Source organism: Triticum aestivum, chromosome 4A, assembly GCF_018294505.1.
Source record: "Triticum aestivum cultivar Chinese Spring chromosome 4A, IWGSC CS RefSeq v2.1, whole genome shotgun sequence".
NCBI lineage: Eukaryota > Viridiplantae > Streptophyta > Magnoliopsida > Poales > Poaceae > Triticum > Triticum aestivum.
This window is the reverse complement of record NC_057803.1, coordinates 454,479,212-454,496,459: the sequence shown is the minus strand read 5'-3', so window position 1 is coordinate 454,496,459 and position 17,248 is coordinate 454,479,212.

Sequence of the window (17,248 nt, the reverse complement as noted above, 5' to 3'; positions counted from 1 at the left end):
CAATGAATAAAGCACTAGAACAAAAACTAATTGGACCAATGGAGGAGTCACATACCAAAGAACAATCCCCCAAAGCAGTTTTGTGAATGGTGCTTTGAGCTAGGAGATCAAAAATGGTAGCAAGATGAGTTTGAACTCGGGTTTGAGATGGCTAGTGATTTTTGTGGCAGGAAGAAGGAGTGTGTGGTAGCTGGAATAAGTGGAGGGGATCCACTTTGGGCCCATGAGGCAGGGGGCGCGCCCAGGGAGTGGGCGCGCCCTGGACCCACGCGGCCAGGTGCTTGCTCCTCCTGTTGTGTTCTCAGTGCCAGATATTCTCAAATATTCCAGAAAAAACATATTTAATTTTCAGGGCATTTGGAGAACTTCTATTCTCGGGGCATTTTTTATTGCATGGATAATTCAGAAAACAGACAGAAAAATGCTTTTTTGCTTTATTTAATATAAATAACAGAAAGTAAAAGGGGGATACAGAGAGTTGTGTTTTCTAAATTCATCCATCTCATGTCATCAAAAGGAATCCACTAACAAGGTTGATCAAGTCTTGTTAACAAACTCATTTTGAATAACATGAAACCGGAGAATTTTCGAATAACACTAGGTTACCTCAACGGGGATATGAACATCCCCAACAATAAGAATATCATATTTCTTCTTGACAGTAGAAAGAGGAAATTCAAAACCTCCAATAGTAATTGTTGAAAATTTTCCAATAGAATTGATACTGTGGACTTGAGGTTGTTTCCTCGGAAAGTGTATCGTATGCTCATTACCATTAACATGAAAAGTGACATTGCCTTTGGTGCAATCAATAACAGCCCCTGCAGTATTCAAAAAGGGTATTCCAAGAATAATAGACATACTATCATCTTCAGGCATATCAAGAATAACAAAGTCCGTTAAAATAGTTACGTTTGCAACCACAACAGGCACATCCTCACAAATACCGACATGTATAGCAGTTGATTTATCAGCCATTTGCAAAGATATTTCAGTAGGTGTCAACTTATTCAAATCAAGTCTACGATATAAAGAGAGGGGCATAACACTAACACCGGCTCCAAGATCACATAAAGCAGTTTTAACATAGTTTCTTTTAATGGAGCATGGTATAGTTGGTACTCCTGGATCTCCAAGTTTCTTTGGTATTCCACCCTTAAAAGTATAATTAGCAAGCATGGTGGAAATTTCAGCTTCCGGTATCTTTCTCTTATTTGTAACAATATCTTTCATATATTTACCATTAGGATTTATTTTAAGCATATCAGTCAAACGCATGCGCAAAAAGATAAGTCTAATCATTTCAGCAAAGTGCTCAAAATCCTCATCATCCTTTGTCTTGGATGGTTTAGGAGGAAAAGCCATGGGTTTCTGAACCCATGGTTTTCTTTCTTTACCGTGCTTCCTGGCAACAAAGTCTCTCTTATCATAACGTTGATTCTTTGATTATGGGTTATCAAGATCAACAGCAGGTTCAATTTGTACATCATTATCATTACTAGGTTGAGCATCAACATTAACATCATCATTAACATTATCACTAGGTTCATGTTCATTACCAGGTTGTGTTTCAGCATCAGAAATAGAAATATCATTGGGATTCTCAGGTGTGTCAACAACAGGTTCACTAGAAGCATGCAAAGTCCTATCTTTTTCTTTTTCTTCCTCTTAGAAGGACTAGGTGCATCAATATTATTTCTCTGAGAAACTTGCTCAATTCTCTTAGGATGGCCCTCAGGATACAAAGGTTCCTAAGTCATTTTACCACCTCTAGTCATAACTCTAACAACATTGTCATTTTTCTTACTATTTAATTCATTGAGCAAATCATTCTGAGCTTTAAGTACTTGTTCTACTTGAGTGGAAACCATAGGAACATGTTTACTAATAAGTTTAAGTTCACCTTTAACATTAGCCATATTATCACTCAAGTGTCCAATCATATAAGCATTATGTTCAATTGTCTACCAACATAAGCATTAAAATCTTCTTGCTTAACCATAAAGTTATCAAACTCATCTAAGCATTGGCTAGCAAACTTAGTAGGAGGGATTTCAGCTTTATCATATCTGTAGAGAGAATTTACCTTTACTACCTGTGTCGGGATATCAAGACCATGTATTTCTTCAACATGCGGTAAATTAAGACCATGTATTTCTTTAAATGGGAGGTAAATTCTTAACATCTTCAGCTTTAATACCTTTTTCTTTCACAGATTTCTTTGCCTCTTGCATACCTTCAGGACTGAGAAATAGAATACCCCTTTTCTTCGGAGTTGGCTCTGGAGTTGGTTCAGGAATTGGATCAGGGATTGGATCAGGAAGTGTCCAATTATTTTCATTAGTCAACATATTATTCAATAGAATTTCAGCTTCATCAACAGTTCTTTCCCTGAAAACACAACCAGCACAACTATCCAGGTGGTCTCTGGAAGCATCGGTTAGTCCATTATAAAAGATATCAAGTATCTCATTTTTCTTGAGAGGATAATCAGGCAAAGCATTAAGTAATTGGAGAAGCCTCCCCCAAGCTTGTGGGAGACTCTCTTCTTCAATTTGCACAAAATTATATATTTCCCTTAAAGCAGCTTGTTTCTTATGAGCGGGGAAATATTTAGCAGAGAAGTAATAAATCATATCCCGGGGACTACGCACACAACCAGGATCAAGAGAATTAAACCATATCTTAGCATCACCCTTTAATGAGAACGGAAATAATTTAAGGATATAATAATAGCGAGTTTTCTCGTCATTAGTGAACAGGGTAGCTATATCATTTAATTTAGTAAGATGTGCCACAACAGTTTTAGATTCATAGCGATAGAAAGGATCAGATTCAACTAAAGTAATTATCTCAGGATCAACAGGGAAATCATAATCCTTGTCAGTAACAAAGATAGGTGAAGTAGCATAAGCAGGGTCATATTTCATTCTAGCTTTCAAATACTTTTATTTAAGCTTAACTAATAATTTCTTAAGATCACTTCTATCATTGCAAGCAAGAAAGTCTCTAGCAGTTTCTTCATCCATAACATAACCCTCAGGAACAACAGGCAATTCATATTTAGGGGGAGAATCTTCATCATCACTTTCATCAGTATTATCAGTTTCAATAATTTCATTCTCTCTAGCCCTAGCAATTGTTCATTAAGAAATTCACCAAGTGGCATAGTAGTATCAAGCATAGAAGTAGTTTCCTCATAAGTATCATGCACAACATAAGTGGTATCATCAATAACATGCGACATATTAGAATTAATAGTAGAAGCAGGTCTAGGTGTCGCAAACTTACTCAAAACAGAAGGTGAATCAAGTGCAGAGCTACATGGCAGTTCCTTACCTCCCCCCGTAGTTGAGGGATAAATCTTGGTTCTTCGATCTTTCAAGTTCTTCATAATGATAAGTAGATACAAATCTCAAGTGACTCAAAGAATAGAGCTATGCTCCCCGGCAACGGTGCCAGAAAATAGTCTTGATGACCCACAAGTATAGGGGATCGCAACAGTTTTCGAGGGTAGAGAGTATTCAACCCAAATTTATTGATTCGACACAAGGGGAGCCAAAGAATATTCTCAAGTACTAGCAGTTGAGTTGTCAATTCAACCACACCGGGATAACTTAATATCTGCAGCAAAGTATTTAGTAGCAAAATAATATGATAGTAGTGGTAACGGTAGCAGAAGTAACGGTAGCAAAAGTATTTTTTTGGTGTTTGTAGTGATTGTAACAGTAGCAACGGAAAAGTAAATAAGCGAAGAATGATATATGAAAAGCTCGTAGGCAATTGATTGGTGATAGAGAATTATGCCGGATGCGATCGATCATGTAATAGTCATAACCTAGGGTGACACAGAACTAGCTCCAGTTCATCAATGTAATGTAGGCATGTATTCCGAATATAGTCATACATGCTTATGGAAAATAATTTGCATGACATCTTTTGTCCTGCCCTCCCGTGGCAGCGGGGTCCTATTGGAAACTAAGGGATGTTAAGGCCTCCTTTTAATAGAGTACCGGACCAAAGCATTAACAGATAGTGAATACATGAACTCCTCAAACTACGGTCATCATCGGGAGTGGTCCCAATTATTGTCACTTCGGGGTTGCTGGGTCATAACACATAGTAGGTGACTATAGACTTGCAAGATAGGATTAAGAACTCTCATATATTGATGAAAACATAATAGGTTCAGATCTGAAATCATGGCACTCGGGCCCTAGTGACAAGCATTAAGCATAGCAAAGTCATAGCAACATCAATCTCAAAACATAGTGGATACTAGGGATCAAACCCTAACAAAACTAACTCGATTACATGATAATTCTCATCCAACCCATCACCGTCCAGCAAGCCTACGATGGAATTACTCACGCACGGCAGTGAGCATCATGAATTTGGTGATGGAGGAAGGTTGATGATGACGATGGCGACGGATTCCCCTCTCCGGAGCCCCAAACAGACTCCAGATCAGCCCTCCCGAGAGAGTTTAGGGATTGGCGGCGACTCTGTCGGGGATATACCCCACGGTGTAAACCGGCTGGAAGTTAACCCGGCCGGACTTGGCGGTTTATCTGAAGACCCCGCTGACACTTGGCGAGTTACTGGCGACCCGCCCTGACCTGGCGGTTTACAAGCAACCCACCTGGTCATTATGACTCACTGGTGATCCGGCGTGCGGGACAAGCGGATGACAAGGCCCAAGACCCAGAAGGCCGGTTCACGTTTAATGGTGGGCCGGTTTAAGAGGAAAGGCATGAGGAATATTTACCTTATAAGGAGTTAAGACCAGGACTTGTATCCGGTTTGTATTAGAGATAGACTAGTCCTAATCCTAATAGGACTCCACATGTAAACCGCCCCTTCAACATATATAAGGAGGGGCAGGGCTCCCCGAAGAGGGGGGAGGGACAATCAACAAGAAACAATCTCTAGGGCTAGACACAACTAGAGGGGAGCTGGTTTACGGCGACTCTCTCGTGATCATAATGAGACCTACCCTCAAACAACATGTAGGGTTATTCCCGGACGATGTTTCCTGGGGCCCGAAGCTATCTAAATCCTCGTCTTGTGTGTTGCGTCTCTCGATTCCGCTCAACCCCTTCAAGCTACCACATAGATGCGTTGGCCTCACGACTAAATCCTCACCTTAGGACATCTGCCGTGGCAATTCCATGACAGTTTGCACCAACCGTGGGGCTGGCGCACGGTGGTGTTGAGTTCTTAAAGGGATTTCTCCCCGGGATCGAGGATCTTGCGATCATCCGGTGAAAAAGAGTCATCAATGCAAGTTTAAGTTTGAGAGGTTAGGGTTTCGTACGTGCAGCCGCGCACGACCCGGAAGGCAGATATATTGTTTGGTGCGCCGCCGTCAAGTCATATGTTTTCAAGCCATCCGGAAAACAATAGGATTCACCACGACGGCTGCAGATGTTTATCCGCCAAAGCCATCAAGTTGCACATGTTTCTGCAGTTAGAGTTGCCGAGTTGTTGTTTTTGATTAAATCAAAGAGTGCAGACACGCGCATTGTTTACATCGCATTAAGCATCAACCTCGTGTTTTCAAGTACTAGTACGCCACTAGAAGACAAGGAGAGAGGCTACGAGGAGATTAATTCCAGAATTGAGAAAAAGTTGCCAAGTTGGACTAGTGTTTGAGGCAACCTACAGCGTCCCTGTCGGAAACCACCGTTGACCCGTTTGGAGGCTCATGCGTCCGCGGCCCCGTCTCGCTGAACCGCCTCGCTGGGGCACCTCCACCGCCGCGAGCCGGCCTCGCTGCCGTTCTGGCCGTAGCCAGCCTCATCGAGCTTCCTTCCTTCAGGTCACGGCCTTGCTTCCGCCTCTAACCCGCCTGTCGCCATCACCGTCAAACCAAGTCCGCCTTCTGCTATGGCTGGATTGTGAGTCCGCCTCCGAGTCGCCCTCGCCGGTGTGCCGAGCTGCGGCTATGGTCGGCCCGCTTCAAGTCTGTGAGTCGCCCGGCCTCGAGGAGCCTCTGCTCCTACCCCATGGGTTTCGCTGCTGCTGCCGGATTACCAATGATTCAACGACCTTGGCTTCGACACCGAGTCCGCTTTGGCCTTCAAGTCGCCAAGCCCCTCGCTGGCTCCAGCTCCTGTACGCCGCCGTATGTGACCTTCAATTTATGTTATTACGCCGTCCTGCCCACACGGCCTCACGGTCGTCCGCCCCTGCCGTCGCCTTGGCCTTCACTTCCGCACAACACCGTGAGCCGCCCGGTCGCCCTCTGGACCGTCCTGCCTCAAGCTGCCGCTGGAGAGTCGCCGTCGAGCCTCACTACTCCGGAGTCGCCTTCATGCCTTGCCTGCTCCGGCCCTGGTTGCCTCTCGCGCCATCAAGTCGATCGCCAATTTCTACACCAGGCCACCACCGCGCGAGCTCGTGTCCGCAGTGATGAGCCGTCTGACGCATCCAAGGTGTTTGCCTCAACCCGCCGGTTCACCAGCGCTTCTCCACTGCCGCGGCAATGATACCTTGAGCTGCTATCATGACCTTGAGTTGCTGCTTCTGAACCGCCGTCTGTGCCGTTGCTCGTTTTCACTTCTGAATCGCCGGTGCCATGCGTGCTTCGGCCGTAGCTCGTTGAACTACAATGTCAAGACTAGCCTCAGAACTGCTGTTGGAAACAAACAAAGATCAAAGGAAAATGCTATGCTACTGTGATGGTCAAGTCAGCCATGAGAACCACCATTTTCTTATAAAAAGACAGAAGCAAAAGCAAATAGTATTACAGTACTAGTATCGCGTGGCACTAGGAGGATCACATGGTCAAGGAATCAATTAGGGGTACTGGTAGTACTCCATGAAAACTAAAATACTGGCACATCTACACTGATGTTTGGTCCGATCAAATTCTAGCCTGCGCACGGATCATTTGTCGTCCGGATAAACCAGGTGATATTCATCCGAGTCTACTTTTAACACATATTGTTTTTTGTCAAAAAACAATTTATCTTTGTTGCAATGTTTTTATGCAGGATAATTATTTATGACAAATGTATTGTTATGCCGCGGTCATGGAGCGCGTGCCAGCATAGTTCTGCAGTGGCATTCTTCCTGGCCATGCTGCTCGACGGATACACATGCAAATCGCCGCCCCTGCTGTTCGGTTTACATCCGTCCACGCATGCGGCCGACTCATTGTCCGCGCTGGTTTACAAACATCACGGCCGACTCACCCGTCCGCACCGGTTTACCACACTATGGTCGGTTCACCCGTGATTAATTTCAGCTTCATACAGTTATCATCAACTTCATGGCGGGTTATTTCCGGCCTAAACACATCAGGTGATACCCATATGAAATATATTTTATTAGCACATATTATTTTTATCAAAGAACAGTTTATCTTTGCCTTGGTCTGCAATACTGTTTATGCAGGACAAGTCTTCATTACAAATGAGGCGCTATGTTACGGGCACGGAGCACGCGCTAGCAACGTTCTGCACTGGCGTTTCGTCCGTGTCCTACCACCCGGTGAATGAACGTGAGAAGGTCGCCGTCCCTATGGCCCGGTTTACATCAGCTTGTCGGGACCGTGCCCGCGATTAACTCGCCCGTCCGAGCCGGTTTACGACACCGGTGCTGATCTTCCCCGTCCGCACCAGCTTACAATGCCGCTGCCGACTCATCTGTCCGATCTGCCTCTAATGTTGCGGTCGTCCTTGTTGTCCGTCTCTCGCGGCCTGGTCTACATCAACATATCGGGCCACACCTGTCTGCATGAGCTGTTTATTGAGTATGAGCAAGTCACAGCTTGGGTAGCCCGGTTTTTCTTTCAACAAAATGGAGGCAAATCATCATATACTATCAACCGCCGTCTGCACTGGGTGGTTCAATGGGCAGGCGCACAAATCTCCGCCACTGTAGTTTGGTTAACTTCAAATCACCAGTTGGAAGGAACCATTGGCCGAGTTGCTGACACGGCTCATACGGGATCATTTACAACCCGCCGCAGTCACCTCAACCTTCCGTGGATTCACATCGTGCTATCAACACCAATGATATACAAGTTATGCCGGTTTATATCACGGTCAAATATGGAGAATCTCAAGCCAACTCCTCGAGTTACCTTAAGACTTGGGGGCTACAATGATATGACTTAGCAAACGTTGTCGGTTTTCAGTGAAGTCAAGAACCCCAATACATTGGAGGGAAAGATAACCCGGTCCCGGATTCACATCATGCTGTCAGAAGATTTCCGGATTAGAAAGTATATGACAGTTACAAAATCCCGGCTCAATGAAGAAGTTTCGGGTCATTAGAAAAGGATTCCAGTTTACAATCTGGTACAAGGGAAATTTGTTCTCCGACAAAGCTCTGAAGCTCTCAAATCCGGTTTAAGAATTTCCAGTTCAAAAAGGAATTAACTTCTCGCAAGTTCGAGTTTAAAGGCCGTCAGAAAATTTCCGGCTAAAAATGAAGATTCCGGTTTAAAATCCGGTTCAAGGGAAAGATGTCTCCCACAAAGCTTTGAAGCTCTCAATATCCGGTTCAAGATCCCGGTTCAAGAAGAATTTATCTCTTGCAAAAAGTTAAAAATTGCTGAAGAGGACCTGTTGCCATGATGCGCGGTTCAAACATGGGTATCCCGCCTTACTGGCCTGACATATTATTGATCACATGGGGGCGTCTGCTTCATAAAGCGGGGTCTCTGTTCTTTTACATCATGCATGGTTACATGGAGTTATTCTGTCTTAAAGCGGCCTCCGGTTTACCCCTTGAAAATTTTATAAACATCACTTGGGGGCTTGGTCGTGTCCGAACCGATGCAACACCTTTTGATAGGCGAAAGCCACCAGATCACTTGGGGACATGGTCAAGTCTGAACCAGTCATGCCTCTTGATCGGCCTAAGGCCATAGAATCACTTGGGGGCTTGGTCGAACTCGAACCATTGCCACGCCTCTTGATCGGCAAAATGCCACGGTTTCATTTGGGGACCTGGCTGACTTGAACCATAGCTACACCATTGGGGAGCTTGGTCGTGTCCGACCATGGTAACACCATCTGATCTGCTCAATAAGCCTCTTTTTGCAAATGGTTTTATCATTGCCTTTGCTTCAATATTTTCCTTGATAACTGTTTCTTTTATTTTTGTTGTGTTTTTAAACTGACAATTCTTAAACTGGTTCGACTGTCAAATTACAAATTGACGGAACACGGTCAAATCTTAATCCGGAGGCTATCTGCCTGGTTTGATTTTCTGTTACCATCCTATTATGGAGTAAACCGGTGTTTATCAACCCGGCTCGGCTTTCAACTACAAGTTGTTAGTACACGATCAAGTTATAATCCGGAGACTATTAGCCCGGTCTGGTTTGACTACGAGTCGCTAGTATTATATGTGGTTAAACCGGCGTTTATTACAACCTGGTACGGTTTTATCATAAACCGACACAATATGGTAGGAGTTCTCAGTACTCAAAATCGGGGTTATTACCCCTATTACAAAAAGTTGGTAAACCAACGATGTGATTCAATGTCACAGGTATGATATATTTCATATTTGATTATTTTTAAGTGCAGCCTTGGTTATAAACCTAGGTTATATGTTGGGCATTATGAACCGTCCAACGGTAAACCGCCCGGACACTTTAAACTTGTTGTATGCAGAAACAAGTTGAATAAAGCATGATTATAAATCACCGGCGTTTACTAACCCTACCTGGCTTTCAACTATAAGTCGCCAGTATGATGATAAATTATCCGGTGTTTATTAAACCGGCCTGGCTTTAAGACGATAAGTCGCCAGTATATGATGAGAAATTATCCGGTGTTTATTAAACCGGCCTGGCTTCGGACTATAAGTCGCCAGTATATATTTGGATTGCGCCATTGGAATCATGCGCTTATAAATGATTGGGTTATATTATTCAAATAGCCAAACTTGGCTGAATTTTCATTATGATATTGGATGAATAAGATTTTCATACCGGATTATATTATCTTGAATAGCCAACATGGCTGGATTTTTATTATGGTTATTAATATTATGATTGAGGTTTTCAAAGTCGCTTTAGCGCAATGGATATTATTTTGTCGATGAATATGATTTATTTTGCAATGGAACGAATAGTCCCGAGTTGCTGCAGGCTTACGACCCGGCACTTGGGGGCTACACTATTCAAGTTGAGATTATATCAAATATGCAAGTCTCATGTCGCTGCAAGCATGCACCATGACACTTGGGGGCTAATGCAATGAGCCGGCCCTTGGGGGCTACCAATTTCTCCTGTCAACAATTCAAGGTACACAGGTTTTATTCCATTATATTATAGGATCCACTTCTCAGTTCATAAAGCACAAGGCTCTTAACCTTGTGGACGTGGGTTCAAGCCCCATGATGGGGGTTACATCATATGATATTATTGTCAATGAAGTATATATAAAGTCCCAGCTCAGTATTATCTTACTAAGCCGGCCCTTGAGGGCTACACATTGCTGATTCAAAATCTACATGATCATATCTACAAAGTCCCTGCTCATTATTGCATAATGACCCGACCCTTGGGGGCTACACTGGTCGAAATTTTTATGAGCATCAGGCAATTACAAATCCCAGGTTGCTGCAAGCATGACAACCCGGCACTTGGGGGCTACATAATATGGAGTATTCAGTTTTTACTAGTGACTGGGATGAACAATATGGATTTCTTCGAAAGTGGCAGTATTTATATTGAAGCAAGTCTTAAGCCATCACTTTGTTCTGCTCAATACTTGGGGGCTACAAGTATTATATTATTATCAAAGAAATATTTTCAAAATCTCTGTTTTGAGCAAACCAGATTGACCCGGCGTCACCAATTATTATGACCCTGTGTTTGCAACCCGGCATCATCAATAATCATAAACCGGCGTTGGCAACAATCAGGAACCGGAGTTAGCAACAATCATGACCTGGAATTATCAGTCATATAACCTGGCAATTTTTGGCAATGATAAACCGGCAAGTTCGGCATCTTCAAACCAGTTGAATATGAGATGAGTATTTCAAGACCCATATTTCTTAATCTGGCGCTTTGGAAGCCGACTCAAGTGGATTATTCTTCATAATATTTCTCTGTGAGAAACCAATGTCAGAAAATTGAGTATGAAGCTGGCTTATTGACCTGGATTTTCTAGAAGAAGGAAATGGCAAGGAATTAAGGATGATCAGATGCCGGTTTACAAGAATTCTTAACCTGGAGCATAATCTATCAAATTTGTTCTTGTATTTGTTTTACAGGATCAGTTTAACATGGATAAATCCAAATTAAACTAGGGGCTAATGTCGGGGATATACCCCACGGTGTAAACCGGCCGGACTTGGCGGTTTATCTGAAGACCCCGCTGACACTTGGCGAGTTACTGGCGACCCGCCCTGACCTGGCGGTTTACAAGCAACCCACCTAGTCATTATGACTCACTGGTGATCCGGCGTGCGGGACAGACGGATGACAAGGCCCAAGACCCAGAAGGCCGGTTCACGTTTAATGGTGGGCCGGTTTAAGAGGAAAGGCATGAGGAATATTTTCCTTACAAGGAGTTAAGACCAGGACTTGTATCCGGTTTGTATTAGAGATAGACTAGTCCTAATCCTAATAGGACTCCACATGTAAACCGCCCCTTCAACATATATAAGGAGGGGCAGGGCTCCCCAAAGAGGGGGAAGGGACAATCAACAAGAAACAATCTCTAGGGATAGACACAACTAGAGGGGAGCCGGTTTACAGCGACTCTCTCATGATCATAATGAGACCTAGCCTCAAACAGCATGTAGGGTTATTACCGGACGATGCTTCCCGGGGCCCGAAGCTGTCTAAATCCTCGTCTTGTGTGTTGCGTCTCTCGATTCCGCTCAACCCCTTCAAGCTACCACATAGATGTGTTGCCCTCACGACTAAATCCTCACCTTAGGACATCTGCCGTGACAATTCCACGACAGGCTCCGTATCGTAAAATGCGATGAATCCTTCTCTATGATTTTTTTTCTCCCCGAAAGTGAATATATGGAGTCAAGGTTGAGGTCGGTGGAGCGTCAGGGGGCCCATGAGGCAGGGGGCGCGCCCAGGTGGTAGGGTGCGCCCCCACCCTCGTGGATAGGGTGTGGGCCCCCAGGCATGGATCTTTCTTCCAGTATTTTTTATATATTCCAAAATAATTCTCCGTTGATTTTCAGGTCATTCCGAGAACTTTTATTTCTGCACAAAAAATAACACCATGGCAATTCTGCTGAAAACAACGTCAGTCCGGGTTAGTACCATTCAAATCATGCAAGTTAGAGTCCAAAACAAGGGCAAAAGTGTTTGGAAAAGTAGATACGATGGAGACGTATCATCGTCCACCTTTCCGTTGCCACTCCTACGACCGCCTTGTCCACGGCAACATGATTTATCCCCTGACCCAGCCGTCTGTCGTCTAGAGTCTTCTTCCCCGCCGCTGATAGCCATCGCACCCGCAGCACCCTCAACGTATCATCAAGGGCCTACACAGCATCGCAAGATAGGGGGTACTCTTCCATATGTGCTTAAGTAATTGATCTCACCCGGAAAATAGATCGTAAATTGTTTACTGTACATTTCTTGTCCGTACCAAATCGTAGTGGCTAGTTGAAAGGAAACATTGGTTGCGAAGTAGCTTTGTCCGGTTTGCACCTTCAGATCTGCCATGGAACGGTCACTATAGTCGTAAAGCTTATTATTTCCTCCCCTTTATATTCACTACCATCATCGTAGGTGCTTCATGTCATGCTAGAACTACTCCTCAAGACCTCAACCCATCAAGTGAAACAACATGCCACTCATAATTCCAAAGCTTAAGTGTTGAAATACGAATCTGATATGATGCTCATATTACTAAAACAGAGAACATTTAATTGGTCACCTAATGTTCCTATATTCGTTTCGAAAAGCTTCCCAATCCTTGGCTTTCCAACGATGCAACGGCATAACCACACGTTGCTTAGCAGCTGCAGACTTTTCACGGCGAGTGGGCTTGGTCGGAATCACAACTTCTTCTTCATCATGAGACACAACCGGGCGCAAGGTCCTTCGTGCCTTCTTCTTGGTCTTGCGAGGAGCAGAGCGAGAACTAGAGCCGCCTGAACACACACATGAAAAGAACACACAAAAACCCAACAAGGCTGAGAGATTGCACCCACTAGCAGAAAAGGAACAAGTTGCAACAACAGAGAAGATAGAACAGTGCTTAGTGGTTGATATACTCCGGTTGTACCGGATCTTCCACCGGTAGTACCGCTCCAGCGGTTGTACCGCCCGTAGGGGCGGTAGAACCGCTGACAGTGGCACTACCAAGGAAGATAGATCTAACCGAGGCATACGAATCACACAAGTAATATTCCGAATTCTAAGTGCTGCAAACAAGACAGGAGGCTAACAAAGAACTCTTCTAAGCCATAGATCGAACACTAAACGCGGAAAGATAAGTAAAGCCCTAGACAAGGAAGAACCCTAAAAAAATCTAGAGGCAACGAACACGAGGCATTACCACCATCCATGGGAAGAGATCGGGAGGCCTCCACGGAGAGAATCCACGGAGATCCAAGGATCCAAAGCACGAGACGCACTCCGGGGCAGGGGTAGAGATGGCCGGCGGCTAGGGCAAAAAAAGAGGAACGAGGACGAAGGGAAAAAGACAACCCTTCAGCCCCGTCGAGTATATATAGGCCCGTACACACGCCCCGGTAGAACCGCTTAGGGGAGCGGTTGTACTGCTCGTCTGGTACAGACCCGTGGATGGAGGTGGTACTTCCGATGCCTGGGAGGCAGCGGTAGTACCGCACGGCATCAACCGGTAGTACCGGACATGGGTTACCATGGGTTTGTGCGGTGGAACCGCCCAAGCACCGAGCGGAGACCCTTGGGACGGCACAACCCGGTACCAGCGGTAGAACCGCTCGTGGTACCAGTTGTACCGCCCGACCACCTAAGCCCAAGCCAAGATCAAAAGAGTGCAATCCGAAGAGAGGAAGAAGGGGCACAAAACAGGAGAGAAACAACACCCTAGGAGAACCTAACACAAAGAGCAAAGAGAGAAAGAGAGAAAACAACACGAGAACAACAAGGCTAACTCCAACCTCCCGAAGAGAGGACGGTGGCCGAGGCCACCTATGTTTGAGTCAATTGGTATGGCACCGCGAAGAATTATCCTTGGGTCCATCACCAAAACTCATCTTTGAAGCACAAGTACCATCAAAAATGGCTAATGTGAAAGACACAATCAATTTATGCATAATGGGGGGAGGGAGAGTTCATTGAGAGAACAACACTCCCCCTATGTCCATGCCTACACCTAAACTAGACAACAAATTGAGCGTGGTAGGGTGTGCAAGGGTTCAAGCCACATTGCTCGAATCAATGATATTTAGCTCATGCCTTAACTCGCGAAATCTTGCTTCATCTAAGGGCTTCGTGAAAATATCTGCAAGGTTGACATGAGTGTTGACATAGTTGAGCTCGATCTCTCCTCGTCTAATGTGATCCCGGATGAAGTGATACCGGATCTCAATATGCTTCGTCTTGAAATGTTGCACCGGATTGAGAGAGATCTTGATGGCACTTTCATTGTCACACCAAAGAGGCACTTTGTCACAAGTGACACCGTAATCCTTTAAAGTTTGCCTCATCCATAGGACTTGAGCACAACAACTACCGGCGGCAACATACTCCGCCTCAGTGGACGAGAGAGACACACAACTTTGCTTTTTGGAAGACCAACTTACCAAAGAGCAACCAAGGAATTGGCACCCTCCAGAAGTGGACTTCCTATCCACTTTGTCTCCCGCCCAATCGGAATCCGAGTACCCTACAAGCTTGAAGTTTGATCCTCTAGGGTACCATAGGCCGAAGTTTGGGGTATGAGCCAAATATCGAAAGATTCATTTGACCGCCACATAGTGACTTTCCTTAGGTGCGGCTTGAAACCATGCACAAATTCCCACACTCAACATGATGTCCAGTCTAGATGCACAAAGGTAAAGCAAGGATCCAATCATGGAACGATATACCTTTTGATCCACCACTTTACCATTGGGATCTAAGTCAAGTTGGCACTTGGTGGGCATTGGAGTGGAAGCCGGCTTGACGTCACTTAGCTTGAATCTCTTGAGCATGTCTTGAGTGTATTTGGATTGATTGATGAAGATTCCTTCTCTTCTTTGCTTCACTTCGAACCCTAGAAAGAACTTCAACTCTCCCATGGAGGACATCTCGAACTTTGAGGTCATGAGAGCGGCAAATTCCTCATTGAAAGCTTTGTTAGGAGAACCAAAGATAATATCATCAACATATAATTGGCACACAAACAACTCCCCTTTGACCTTATTAGTAAAAAGAGTGGGGTCGATTAGCCCAACTTCAAAACCACGGTCTTGTAACAACTCGGTAAGGTGGTCATACCACGCACGTGGGGCTTCTTTAAGGCCATAGAGTGCCTTATCGAGTTGATAGGCATGATCGAGAAAGTAGGGATCCTCGAACCCGGGGGGTTGCTTGACGTACACCAATTCATTAATGGGACCATTAAGAAAAGCACTCTTCACATCCATTTGTTGTAACTTAAAGTTATGATGAGAAGCATATGCAATCAACATGCGAATGGATTCAAGACGAGCAACGGGAGCAAAGGTTTCACCGTAGTCGATACCCTCGACTTGGGAGTAGCCTTGTGCTACCAAACGAGCCTTGTTGCGAATGATAATCCCATGGGCATCTTGCTTGTTCTTGAATATCCACTTGGTTCCAATGACATTATGGTTCCCCGTTGGCCTTGGCACCAATCTCCACACTTTGTTGCGCTCGAAGTTGTTGAGTTCTTCGTGCATGGCATTGAGCCAATCCAGATCTTCTAGCGCCTCATAGACCTTGTGGGGTTCCACACAAGAGACAAACGCGTGATGCTCACAATAATTTGCTAATTGCCTACGAGTGCTTACCCCCTTTCTTAAGCTTCCAAGCGCATTCGTCATGAGATGATCCTTGGTGGAGAGCTTGGATGCAATCTTGGTGGCACGACGCTCTAATTCCTCCTCGGTGGTGAGTTGAGGAGCGGTTACTTGATCATCTTGAGCGCCGTCATGAACTTGTTCTTGATCTTGAACTTGCTCGGGGGAGAGAACTTGACCTTGGGCATCACTTGGTGTGTCAACACCGTCTTGAGTATGATCTTGCCCTTGGTCTTGTTCATGAGGTTGAGGTCCTTCACTTTGTTCTTCGGAAGCGTGTGGGCCTTGCGTTGGTGATGGCTCCACTTGAGTGGAGCATTGTCCTTCTCCTTCGGCCACAAGGGGTTCCTCAATGGGTAGGATAAAACCAACACCCATTCTTCTTATGGCTTGAGGAGGAATTTCATCACCTACATCACAAGTGCCACTTTGCTCCACTTGGGAGCCGTTATTCTCATCAAACTCCATGTTACACGTCTCCTCAATAAGTCCCGTGGATTTATTGAGGACACGGTAAGCATGAGAGTTCGTAGCATAACCAACAAATATGCTCTCATGAGCTCTAGCCTCAAATTTAGACAACCGAACACCTTTCTTGAGAATAAAACACTTACACCCGAATACCCGGAAGTACTTGAGGTTGGGCTTGTTACCGGTGAGTATCTCATATGGAGTCTTGTTCAAGCCCTTGCAGAGGTAGAGCCGATTGGATGCATGACACGCGGTGTTGATGGCTTCGGCCCAAAAGTTGTACGGAGACTTGAACTCCGCCATCATGGTCCTTGCCGCATCCATCAACGTCCGGTTCTTCCTTTCCGCAACACCGTTTTGTTGAGGGGTGTATGGTGCGGAAAATTGATGCTTGATTCCCTCATCACTAAGAAATTCATCCAAGGTGTAGTTCTTGAACTCGGTGCCGTTGTCACTTCTTATTGTCAAGATCTTTGCATTGTGTTGACGTTGTGCTTCATTTGCAAAGTCAATGACGGTTTGTTGGGTCTCGCTCTTCCTCTTGAAGAAATACACCCACATGTACCTTGAGTAGTCATCCACAATCACCAAGCAATACTTCCTACCTCCAAGACTATCGAAGGATGGAGGCCCAAAGAGATCCATGTGAAGGAGCTCCAAAGGCCTCTTTGAATAAATGATAGTCGTGGGAGGGTGAGCCTTCTCATGTAGCTTTCCTTCAATACAGGCACTGCAAGCACGATCTTTAGCAAAACTAACATTCATTAGTCCACGGACATGGTCCCCCTTGAGGATACTTTGCAAAGATCTCATA